Raw genomic sequence first — 12,884 nt, 5'->3', positions numbered from 1 at the left:
TCCAGCAAGGGTTAAACACGTCACAAACTGCCAGCCGTCCTCTTCCACTTTCAGACAGCTCAAGTTGTTGGGAAATTTGTCCTGAAATCAGGCTGAAATCTATCTTTGGGCATCTTCCACCCACTATTCCTCGTTCTTTCATCCTGGGTCAAGCAGAACACGCTAATCCCCCTTCCACATCACTTTTCAAATAGTAGCATTAGAGAGTGGCTACTGCGTGCCAGCCACTGTGCCGAGCACTTTACAAATATCTCCTTTGATCCACACAACAACCCTGTGAGGTAGGCACCATTTCTAGACCCATTTTGCAGATGAGGAAATGTAGGCACAGAGGTGAAATGACTTGTCCAGGGTCACACAGCTGGTAAGTATCTGAGGGAGAATTTGAACTTGGATCTTCCTGCTTCCAGGTGCAGAGTTCCATCTCCTGTGCCACCTGAAGACAGTTCTCATGGTCCTCTGACAGCTTCTCAAGGGCCTTACACCATGTTCTTGGAGCCCTTCATCCTTCTGTTCACCCTTCTCTGAATGCACCTCACCTTGGTCATTTCTTTCCCACACTGTGATGCTCAGGCCTGAACACTGCCCTCTGGCTGTGGTCTCCTCAGGACAGACTTGGGCTGACCTATTACTGACCCCCCTTCCTAGATCGTAGGCCTCTCCATGCCCCTCAGGAAGGCACTGGTCATTCCAACCATCAAGTTTAACTAGTGATTCACACAGACACTGCTATCCCCTAAAATCCCCAAATCCTTTAACAGGAGCCATGGCTGCATCACCCTCCCCCACTCATTGGTTTTTCTTTTCTAATTCTTGTTGAGGACTCTGCTTTTACCTCCACTGGATATTTTCATTTGGATAGAATCCTAAATTTTAGCTAGCTGAAACCTCCTCCATCCTATCAGTCATGTGACATCTCCACCCCTCCCTCCCAGCTCTAGCATTGGCACATTTGGACAAGCACACCTTGTGCTACTTCACTGAAGTCGTTGATAAAAATGCTGAACAAGCACGGAGAAAAGGGGAGATCCCTGGGGCAATCAGGACAATTCCCCTGAGACCTCCCAGGGAGCTGGCATCAGCTCATTAGCCAGCACTCGACAGGTAGGGCAATGTAACCCGTTAACCCTTTCCAAATCCACCTGTCATCTGAGATTCAGACTGTGCTAAAATCTGACTGCACTTTGCAGAATTGCTCTGATCCAAGCAAAGACTAGCAGCTCATCAGACACCATTTTACAAGGGATCTGGGATCTTGGCAGCGTAGGCAGGAAATGCACATTTTTATCCTGTGCAGTTCTGCCCTCCTGTCACGAAAACAAACTGCTTCGTGGACCAAAGGAGAGATAGTGCTCAGAGTCTGAAAAAGTGCTTGTTCAACTGAGGTTGGAAATGGCTTTCTTGATGGAGCAGTTCCCACCTGCTTGATGAACTCATGCACCTTATATAAAGCAGTGAACAGGAAGGGAGAGTTCAGGATTCTCTGTCCAGAGTCACTTGCCCATAATGTCTCATTGAGGCACAAAGCACAAATGGGGCAAGAACATAAAATCAGGGTTACCTAAGGGACATTTAGAATAGGCTGGAGCTCACCTTGAGATGGGAGAGAAGGGAGAGTGAGGTTAATAAACCTTTGCCTCTATGCTTCTAACTTAAGGGGGGAGTGGTGGGGGGGAAGAGTTTAAAAAGGAAAGTAAGTTAATCTGGGTCCTACAATTACCTAAAGGTAACCTGTCCAATCCAGTAGGCAGAGATGCAGAGATTTTACAGAGCTCTAGGGAGCCCAGCCTCTTAACAGGCATGACCTGGATGAAGATCCCGACCAGGAGACTGAGAAAGGGCAGTCAAACATGAAGGAAGAAAAACAGGTGAGGTTGGACTCATGAAAACCTGGAGAGAAAAGAGTGGGAAGGAGAAGAAGACCCTGGATTCAATCCTGGGTCCGTTACTCTTCTCTCTTCATTCTACTTCACTCAGTGATCTCATCAGCTGCCATGGATTGAATCACCCTCTCCATGCTCATGATTTCTCAAATCTACGTATTCTGCCTAAAACCCTTTGCTGACCTCCAGTCTTTCATCTCTCGTTGCTTTGTTGATGCCACAAATTGGATGTCGTGTAGATATTTTCAGCTCAACATGTCCAAAACAGAACTCTTCATCTTCCCCCTATTCTTTCCCCTCCTACCTTCCCTATTACTGTAGAAGGCACCACCATCTTCCAGGCTCCTAACCTTGGCATCATCTTCAAATCCTAACTTCTGTCCAAGGGATTGCCAAAGATTGTCCAATTTACCTCTGCAACATCTCTTGTGGATTTCAGCTTTGTAGCACCTCTCATCAGTTTCACCTCTCCAACATCCCTTGCAGATTTCACCCTTCAACATCTCTCAGATTTCATCTTTGCAGCATCTCTGATCAGTTTTACCTCTCCAACATCTCTTGTCCATTTCAGCTTTGCAACATTTGTCATCAATTTCACCTCTCCAACATCTCTTGTCCATTTCAGCTTTGCAGCACCTCTCATCAATTTCACCTCTCCAATATCTCTCACAGATTTCATCTTTACAGCATCTCTCATCGGTTTCACCTCTCCAATATGTCATGCAGATTTCACCCTTCAATGTCTCTTGCAGATTTCACCTTGGCACCATCTCTCCTCAGGCTCACCTCTGCAGCATCTTTCAAAAACAGAACTTTCTTCTCTGATGCTGCCCCTACCCTAGTCCAGGCCTCATCTCCTGTGCACTGTTGTTTTCTTATGACTCACCATTTATTTTATTTGTACAAAGTAGTGAAGAATCATACCATGGCTGGGGGAAAATGATGTTTTAGGATTTAAACAAGTTCTTTCATTTTGAAACATCTCTTTTGAAGGCTTGGGACTAGCAATTTTAGCTCCAGCATCTTTGGGTTTGGACTCAGCAGGCTTCCCAGCCTTGGAATCACTGGGCTCTGTGTCCTTAGAATCAGACTTGGCTGCCGTGGGATCAGACTTGGTGACCTTGATGGCAGACTTGGTGACCTTAAGGTCAGTGCGCTTTGGAGCCTTAGAGTCAGGCTTCATGATCCTGAAGCCTGGACGTTTGGTGGCAACCCTAGGGCCTGGATGCTTAGTGGCCATCTTGTGGCCAGCATGCTGGGCACTCGCCTCAGGGATCTTAGCCCTAAGAAGTTTGACCTCGAAGGCCTTGGTGGCTTCATGGCTTCTGCTTGGACCTTGGGAATTATTTGGTTTTTTTGGTTTACATCTTCTTCAGCTCCTTCTTGTGTTTCTTGGCAAAGCATGTGTTTCTCAGAAACTTGGAGTTGACCCATCTCAGAGACATGTATCACCGTGACTTAGGTTTCCTGATGCCATTTCTGTGCCATTTTTGTGATTGGTTGTGGCTGGTATGGTTCTTAGACTTAGCCATCTTTACACAACAACCTTCACTAACAGGCATTCCACCCACTAGAAGAAGTCAAAGCTAGAGACAGGAAAGGTCATGTCTGCACTACTGCAGTATTTCCCGGTGCATGTGCCTCCCTCAAGTCTCTCCCTCCTCCTTCCAGTTGTCAAACTGATTTTCCTGAGGTGCAGGTCTATGCCACTCAACTCCTCAATAAACCTGTGACTCTCTATTGCCTCCAGGATCAAATACAGAATCCTCTCTGAACGAGAGTTCAAAACCCTCCCTAACCTAGCCCTCTCCTGCCTTTCCACTCGTCTCGCACTTCACTCCCCACTTCTTCAATCCAGTGACACTGGCCTCCTGACTCTTCCTTGCACATGACCGTCCATCTTCCATGCTGGGAATGTTGTCCCTCCTTTTCTCTGCTTCCCTAGCTCCCTTCAAGCACCAGTTAAAATCTTACCTTCTACAAGAAGCCTCCCCCAACTCGCCTTCATTCTGTCTTCTGCTGACTTTTTCCTCTTTTTCAGTACATTCTTTGTACTCATTTTTTGCACGTTGTCTCTCTCATCAGATTGTGAGGCCCTTGAGGGCAGGCACCCTGTTTTTGTCTTTCTTTCTATTCCTACCTTTTAACACACCTGGTGCATGATAAGTATTTAATAAATATTTATTGACTGAATGATCCTATTAAAAGCTGCAGAGTGATGGATGGAGGATGAGGACTGAGAGAGGACTGAGAGAGGATCGGACAGTCAAGAAGTCACCAGTTTGGGTGGAATAATGAGGTTGGAGGCCAGACTACAGAGGGTAAGGAGAGTGAAAGAAAGGAAGTGAATGTGCCTCTTGTAGACAATGTACCCAATCAATAAACATTCCTCAATCCAGCAGAGGACATGAGGGACAGAAACATCCAAATGTGGTCAATGGTAACCTCATTTCTTACAGAAACACCAACACATCTGTTGCATTTTTAGTATTTTTGTTGTCTCCTTGGCAGTTTCGTTTTTGATATATACTCTCGGGGTGGTTCAATCTCACACCTAGATTGCTGGAAATTTAGCTTTTCCTTCCACAATTTTTCTCCGTTTTTATAAAGGCAGAGGGGATCTTTCTTCATGATCTTCCATCGCCCTAATTCAGGTTTTGGGAACGAGGTCATGTTCTAAACCTGTGTTGCCCTTGGTTGCCACATTTCTCTATTTGATAATGGGATCAGGTGGTGCTTGGCTAAATATTTTCTAGGATATTTTGACCTCCTCTAGGTGGCAATTGCTTTATGTTGATTCAATTTCTGCCCTTTCCTTCCTCTGTTTCCTACTTTTCACCACTTTTCACTTACTTGAGTGGGTCAAGTTGAAGCTATTTGGATTGCATGCCATCTTATCTTTCTCTCTAATTTGGGGGTTTTGTCCTCTGCTTTAACAAGATGATTTGACTGCAAAGATTATTCAGAAATGATTCCCACATCGATAACCAATCATTTCTTATCCATTAAGATACATTTTAGGCTGAGATTGTTTGGCATTTGACACACCCAGGGATTTCCTACACTCATGTTTTTTGTTTTTGTTTTTTAAATTAATTTATTTATTTAACTTTTAACATTCATTTTCACAAAATTATGGGTTCCAAATTTTCTCCCCATTTCTCCCCTTCCCCCTAAAACGCCAAGCATTCTAATTGCCCCAATCACCAGTCTGCCCTCTCTTCTTGCCCTTCCCTTGTCCCCATCTTCTCTTTTGTCCTGTAGGGCCAGATAACTTTCTATACCCCATTACCTGTATTTCTTATTTCCTAGTAGCAAGAAAAATACTTGACAGTTGTTCCTAAAACTTTGAATTCCAACTTCTCTTCATCCCTCCCTCCCCAACCATTCCCTTTGGGAAGGCAAGCAATTCACTATAGGCCATATCTGTGTAGTTTTGCAAGTGACTTCCATAATAGTCGTGTTGTGTAAGACTAACTATATTTCCCTCCATCCTATCCTGCCCCGCATTGCTTCTATTCTCTCTTTTGATCCTGTCCCTCCCTAAGTGTTGACTTCAAATTGCTCCCTCCTTCCACTGCCCTCCATTCTGTCATCCCTCCCACCCTGCTGATCCCATTCTCCCCCACTTTCCTGTATTGTAGGATAGGTTTTCATACCAAAACGAGTGTGCATTTTATTCCTTCCTTTAGTCGAATGTGATGAGAGTAAGCTTCATGTTTTTCTCTCTCCTCCCCTCTTTTTCCCTCCACTGAAAAGTCTTTTGCTTGCCTCTTTTATGAGAAATAATTTGCCCCATTCCATTTCTCCCTTTCTCCTCCCAATACATTTCTCTCTTCCTGCTTAATTTCATTTCTTTAAGATATGATCTCATCCTATTTAATTCACTCTGTGCTCTGTGTGTGTGTGCATGTGTGTGTGTATGTGTAACCCTACCAACTCCCCAAATACTGAAAAGTTTCAAGAGTTACAAATATTGTCTTTCCATGTAGGAATGTAAACAGTTCAACTTTAGTAAGTCCCTTTGACTTCTCTTTGCTGTTTACCTTTTCATGCTTCTCTTCATTCTTGTGTTTGAAAGTCAGATTTTCTTTTCAGCTCTGGTCTTTTCATCAAGAATGCTTGAAAGTCCTCTATTTTGTTGAAAGACCATTGTTTCCCCTGAAGTATTATACTCAGTTTTGCTGGGTAGGTGATTCTTGGTTTTGGTCCTACTTCCTTTGACTTTGGGAATATCATATTCCACGCCCTTTGATCCCTTAATGTAGAGGCTGCTAGATCTTGTGTTATCCTGATTGTATTGCCACAATATTTGAATTGTTTCTTTCCAGCTGCTTGCAATATTTTCTCCTTGACCTGGGAACTCTGGAATTTGGCCACAATGTTCCTAGGAGTTTCTCTTTTTGGATGTCTTTCAGGTGGTGATGGGTGGATTCTTTCAATATTTATTTTGCCCTCTCATTCGAGAATATCAGGGCAGTTTTCCTTGATAATTTCATGAAAGATGATGTCCAGGCTCTTGTTTTGATCACGGCTTTCAGGTAGTCCCATAATTTTTAAATTGTCTCTCCTGGATCTATTTTCTAGGTCAGTGTTTTTCCAATGAGGTATTTCATGTTATCTTCCATTTGTTCATTCTTTTGGTTTTGTTTTGTGATTTCTTGGTTTCTCATAAAGTCATTAGCCTCCATCTGTTCCATTCTAATTTTGAAAGAACTATTTTCTTCAGTGAGCTTTTGGACATCCTTTTCCATTTGACTGATTCTGCTTTTTCAAGCATTCTTCTCCTCATTGGCTTTTTGAACCTCTTTTGCCAATTGAGTTAGCCTATTTTTAAAGGTGTTATTTTCTTCAGCATCTTTTTGGGTCTCTTTTAGCAAGGTGTTGACCTGCTTTTCCTGTTTTTCTTGCATCTCTCTCATTTCTCTTCCCAGTTTTCCCTCCACCTCTCTAACTTGATTTTCAAAATCCTTTTTGAGCTCTTCCATGGCCTCAGCCCATTGAATATTGATTTTGGATGTTTGGGATACAGAAGCCTTGACTTCTATGTCTTTCCCTGATGGTAAGCCTCGTTCTTCCTCATCTGAAAGGATGGGAAGAGATATCTGTTCACCAAGAAAGTAACCTTCTCTGGTCTTATTTTTTTTCCATTTTTTGAGCATTTTCCCAACCAGTTACTTGACTCTTGGGTCCTTTGTCAAGAGTAGGGTATACTTTGAGAATCTGTGAGATTTCAGTTGCTCCAAGGTGGCACGATCAAGCATGTGCTGCTCTGGACGCAGAAAGGGATTTTTATGTCCAGAATCTTAGCCATTACCTCTCCACAGCCACCTAGCCTCCAGTTCCATCAAGTCAGCACTGGGGGCTGATTTTCAGATAAGCTGTATGGGCAGGTGTAACGGGACGAGTTAGAGCCAACCCCTATCCATTTCAGGACGCCACACTGAGAGCCTGCCTAGATAACCTAGGGGCTTGTCAGTAGGGGTGGAACTAGATGGATTTCAGGAGGAAGGGTCTCGTCTTTGTTTGCAACGTGGCAGTTCTTTGTCCTGGCTCCGGATGTCCAGTGGAGAAGACACCCATATAAGGAAAGGTGATAGGTGATAGGTTCAATGTGAAAGGTGATAGCTGATAGGTTCAACGTAAGGCTTAGGAATGTTTTACATAAAGACTACATATGCATGTGAATGAGATGAAATACACGGAGTCTTCACCACCTTTGTCTCCCGCCCCATTTCATTACTCACGAGATCAAGGCCTCTTGCTGGACAAGAGCCTTGGGTCGCGGTCAGGGGTTCCCGTAAATGGTCTAGGGGACCCCAACAGGCAGGGCCGCCATTCAGTGTGAGACAAAGACCAGCTAGGCCAGGTCCTCCACCCAGGGCTGAGGTAAGACTCAGCTCTTCAGTGCCCCCAGGGGTTTTTACGCTGTATGGGCTGCTGTGCACCCTCTGTGGCTGCTGCCTGCTGCTGGAGCTATAGGAAGGCCCTGCTCCCTTCCTGGCCAACTGAATAAACCACATCACAGATCTTTGGCGCCTGTGGGTTGAGGGATCTGAGAACCTGCTGCTGCAACTGGAGATTCCACAACTGGAAATTCCACTCCTGAGGTGTCCTCCTTCCAGAGTCTCATCATGTTGCTCCACGCCACATCAGGCGGGCAAGGCCAGGCTGGGCTCCATGCTCCGCGCAGCGTCCAGCTAAACCGATGTTTCTGTGGGCCTTTCAGGTCACCGTCGGCTGAAAATCTCCTCCACTCTGTTGTTCTCCACTTCTGCTGCTCCATGATTTGTTGAGAGTCCCTCTCTACAGGTATTTTGTGGGCTGTGTGGGGAGACCCTACATAAGTGTGTTTTTCTAGTCCCCCATCTTGGCTCCACCACCCCACTCATGTTTTTTCATTTTAACGAAAATCCACCTCTGGTCTCCCTTATTTATGGGAAAAAAAACCCCTTATAATAAATATATACAATTCAAATTCCTGCAATTAAATTTTTTTCAATTCTTCTAACTCTTCCTGAAAGAAGTATTTCTGCTACATAGATGACTGAACTCTTTCCTTTCCTAATCCTAGGTTACACTTTGCAATGTCTTTTTTGCCATTTTCTCTGCCCACCTTTGCACTGAAATCACCAAATATCAAGGTGTATATTGACTTCATCTGGAGAAATCTACCGTTTTTTTTCATAGAATTTCTTGACCTCATCTTTTGCTCTGATGTTGACTCCAAAGCTCCAAGGAGGTTTTGGGAGCTGCTGTATTTGTGTTTGGCTAATGAGATCTGTAAAGTAAGTAGGCTGAATCACCTGAGTCACTTCTTGTTTGTTAGATCCAATGATATCAATCCTTTTCTTGATTTCTCAAAGAGCCTGTGAGCCATCCTTCCATTTCCTGATTTCTGTGGCTTCATTTATAGCAAAAATGTCAATATTGATACACATGCTATCCTCCAATGGAATGCTGAATAGGAATCAATGGAGAAGGATCTCACATTTAAGGAAGTGCAGTTCAACTGAAGTTCAAACTATACCCAAAGGACTATACAACTGTGTTATATGTACCCTTTGACCCAGCAATACCACTACTAGGTCTGTATTCCAAAGAGATCATAAAGAAGGGAAAGGACCCACATGCACAAAAATGTTTATAGCAGCTTTTTGTGAGAGCAAAGTATTGGAAATTGAAGGGATGCTCATCGATTGGGAAATGGCTGAACAAGCTGGGGTGTATGAATGGAGTGGAATACTACTGTGCTATGAGAGTGATGAGTAGGCTGATTTCAGAAAAACCTGGAAAGGCTCACATGAACTCATGCTGAGTGAAGTGAGCAGAACTACGAGAACATTGTACACAGTAACAGCCACTTTGTGTGATAAGTAACTTTGATAGACTTCGTTCTTCTGAGAAGTACAAGGCTCTAAGACAATTCCAAAAGACTCGTTGGAAGAAATGACATCGACCTCCAGACAAAGAACTGTGAAGTCTGACTGCAGATTTAAGAGCACTATTTTTCTCTGTTTTTCTTTCTCGTTTTTCCCTTTTCTTCTGATTCTTCTTTCACAACATGACTAATGTGGAAACGCGCGTAATATGATTGTCCACATATAGCCTATATCAGAGCGTTTTCTGTCTTGGGGAAAGGGAAGGGGAGACGAAAGGAGAAAATGATTCTGGAACTCAAAACCTTATAAAAGTGAATGCTGAAAAGAAGTATTTTTTTAAATAGAAAAGAAAATGAGGTTCAAAGCTGCAATTTCATAGCCACCTTCTGCTTCCTTTTCTGACACTGTCTGTTATCACTGGAGTCCTGCAAGAGGGATGCCCACAAATTTTGTCTTTTTGTTTTAGGAATTGCCATGGCCAAAAGTCACCACCTGGTGGCGAGCCCATAGCTAAGACTGCTCAGGATCCTCATGCTCCTATCTCAGCAGCCTCCTCTTGTCCGATGCCTTCCCTGCCCCAGTTGTCAGGGTTCTCGCCATCCTCATACTGACTCATTCATGTACACGGAACAGAAGAGACGCTCTCTGAGGACAGAGGCCACTTCACTGCTCTTTCTGTATCTCAGTCCCTACAATGTAGCAAGAACTTCTCAGATTATACAGAGCTGAATGGACTTACCACCTCCACACTGATCTGGGGCTTCCATTCCCCATTATCCATTGTGGTGTCCGATCCTTCCTATCCCAGAGATCATTCTCCTCAAAAGAGAAAATAGAAGTAAAGGAGAAGATTGTATCAGCTCATTTATGCCAATCCCTTCCTTGTACTTTCTCTTACCTGCAACATAGCTTGCTTGCAATGCACTCGCACGCACGCACACACACACACACACACACACAAACACACACACACACGCAGAAATTTACACTTGAATCTAAAATATTGAAGCGAGTTAGACCTAATTATGGGAAATCGAATGATTCCAACCATTCTCAAGTTATTTCCATTTTTTTAAGAGCTGGAGTGGGAGGATAAGAAGGTAGTCTAATCGGCACCCAAATAAAGGATGTTGAGAAATAAAACAGATATTAAGGTACTTGTGGAATTCACACACGAGGTTTACGTGGACCCACTCCCCGCGCGCGCCCCCGCCCCAGCTCGCCACCGCTTTGCCCCCGCGCCCCATTGTCCGCCCGCCCCACGTTCGCCCCGCGTTCCCCCAATGTTCCTCCCGCGTGTCCACGGTAGCGGCCGACGCGGACGCGATCGCGGCTGGCGGGCGGGGGAGGGTCGGAGCCGTTTCTGCAGGTACCTTCTCTGCATGTACCCGGGCGGGTCAGGGCCGGGAGAGGAGGGGGCGGGGGAGGGGCCACGGCTCGGGCACGGTGCCCTCCTCTGTGCCAGGACACGGCCGCCCCCCCAAACCTGGGCACAGAGGCGGCCCCTCCCCTTGTCTGCCCCCCAAACCTGGGCACAGCTCTCCCGCCAGAGTTGCCCCTGGTGCAGCAGCCTCTGGTTCATCCCCTAACCTCTCCCCCAAATCCCCAGCATCCAGGGATGTCGGTAACTGAGTTGGGTCCCTCGGTGCCAGGCCTGCTTGCCCCCTTGCTTCCTCTCCCCACAAACAACCCCAAAATGGAGTTGCCCAGGCCCGGACTCACTTCCCAGTGCCAAGGCCTGGCATGCCTTTCCACCTCCCTCTGGGCCAAAGTTGTGTTGATTTTCCCAGTGAGTGTGTGCATACACGTGTCTGTGTGACTTGTGTGTATTTGGAGAGGGTGGGAGAGCTGGCAACAGTCCCGTGCCCAGACCTGATGCACCCTGTCCCCTGGCCCCAGATGCCCCCCTTGGCTGGCCAGACTGGGACTCATCACCCACTCTTTGCCTGGTCTTGGCCAGGCTCATCCTCCCAGTGCCAGAGGCCAGCTGCCCTCCAGCTTACCCTCTAACGTGGGGCATCCCCAGCCCGGGGATGATCCTCCCAGGATGAAGGCCCTGCTGCCCCTGGCTCACTGGGTGACCCTGCCAGAGCATCATGGCCCCCTTCCTAGTTCCTCCCTGAAGGAAATCCTCTCAGGCCACTGGCCACTTCCCTCCACTTCCCCTGAACTTTGCAGAGCTGAACCAAACTCAGACTCCCGGCACGTGCAAGTGATCCCTTTTCGTTGGGTTAGCAGCTCCTGAAAAGGACTGTGGAGGGTGTTGTGGGTCATCGCTGGGCAGATGAGAGAAGGCCAGGATGCTCCACGCTGGAGCTATTGAAAAGTGTCAATGTTTGTGGTTGAAACCTTACCAATCCCCCAGGCCCTTTCTGGGCAGCCTGGAAGAGTCTGTCCATCTCTGGCCCTGCAAATTCTGTTCACAGTCTGGGCAGATCCTGTGTGCTCACCAGCCTGAGCCAACAGGAGTCCATCCTTGTGGGTCAGTGACTGCCAGAGCAAGACAGTAGGTGGCCTTCAGATGAAAGTCACTTGGCTGGGGAGGCATGTGAAGGTTCAAGGCAGGGGGATGGTAGCATCTTGGCCTGACAGTCCCCAGGAGACTGTGGGAGACTAGTGAGATTCTGGGTAAAATCAGCTCTCATTTGCACATAACAGGATGGAGTGGGGTGAGTCAGGATAAAGCAGAGGGATGTAGGGGGCAGGTGCCCCAGGTTCTAACACCACCCTGGCCCTGCTGGTGACCATGTGATGGCAGATGAGGCAGTATCTTTCTAAACTGGGCTTTTATCCTCTCACATGAAAACAAAGGACTCTTCTTGATGAGCGCCACCTTATTGGGGGCCAGTACTGTGACTGCCTCTGAAATCTCCAAGGGCCCTTTCAATACTCATATTCTATGGTTGTAGGTCAGCATAGGAAGTAGTAGCAGAGAGAGAGTTCTGCCTTTACTGGGCCTGCAACCATGCCGTGTGCTGTTCAAAACATGGGGGTTTTTTGAGGGGGGGAGGGCAGAGCAGGGATTAGATTATGATGACAGAGGGTAGGGTTGGCTTTTCCCTTTGACTGTAGAATTCAGAATAGTCAAGAGCTTAGATTCTCTGTCTTTATGATACTGGAATGCTGAAGATAAGGCTACCTGGCAGACCGGGGCTTTCCTTGGCAATTTGGGGGGTGCCCATACAGCCTTTTCAGGCCTCCCCTGGGATGTGGTTAGGTTTGTATCCACAACAGTCTGACTACTAGCTGTACTGCTTTGTTTGAGGCCTCGGGCAAAGACTCCACCCAAGCATGGGGGAGGGAGGGTGAGAGCTGATGCTGATGCCCGAGTGGGTGGGCATTCAAAGACTCCAGTGGGGCAGACTTGATTACCATGTGGGGGTGGAAGCTAGCAAGGGACATCAGGCCAGCTGTCTGCCTTGGCTGCTGCCGATTTCCCTCTTCCTGTCCTTGCCAAGTGGGCACCCCATCTTCAGAGAAGCTCACGGGTCGACCAAATGGGCTTCCTTAGCCAGGGAGACATGTGGTTTCTTGCTTTTTAGGACAAGTCTAGTAGGAACTCTCCCTGCTAGCCAAACCAGGCCTTCTTGTTCTCCCAACTGGCAGAGACATCCATTGG

General features: G+C 46.5%; 1 pseudogene; it reads right to left on the bottom strand.

Moving 5' to 3' along the window:
- Positions 1 to 2,772: 2,772 nt before the first annotated feature.
- On the bottom strand, positions 2,773 to 3,415 carry LOC140532094 (large ribosomal subunit protein eL29-like; annotated as a pseudogene).
- Positions 3,416 to 12,884: the final 9,469 nt, after the last annotated feature.

Source organism: Notamacropus eugenii, chromosome 3 (assembly GCF_028372415.1).
Source record: "Notamacropus eugenii isolate mMacEug1 chromosome 3, mMacEug1.pri_v2, whole genome shotgun sequence".
Classification (NCBI taxonomy): Eukaryota; Metazoa; Chordata; class Mammalia; order Diprotodontia; family Macropodidae; genus Notamacropus; species Notamacropus eugenii.
The sequence above is the reverse complement of the archived record's forward strand: the minus strand, read 5'-3'. Positions and strand labels throughout refer to the sequence as shown.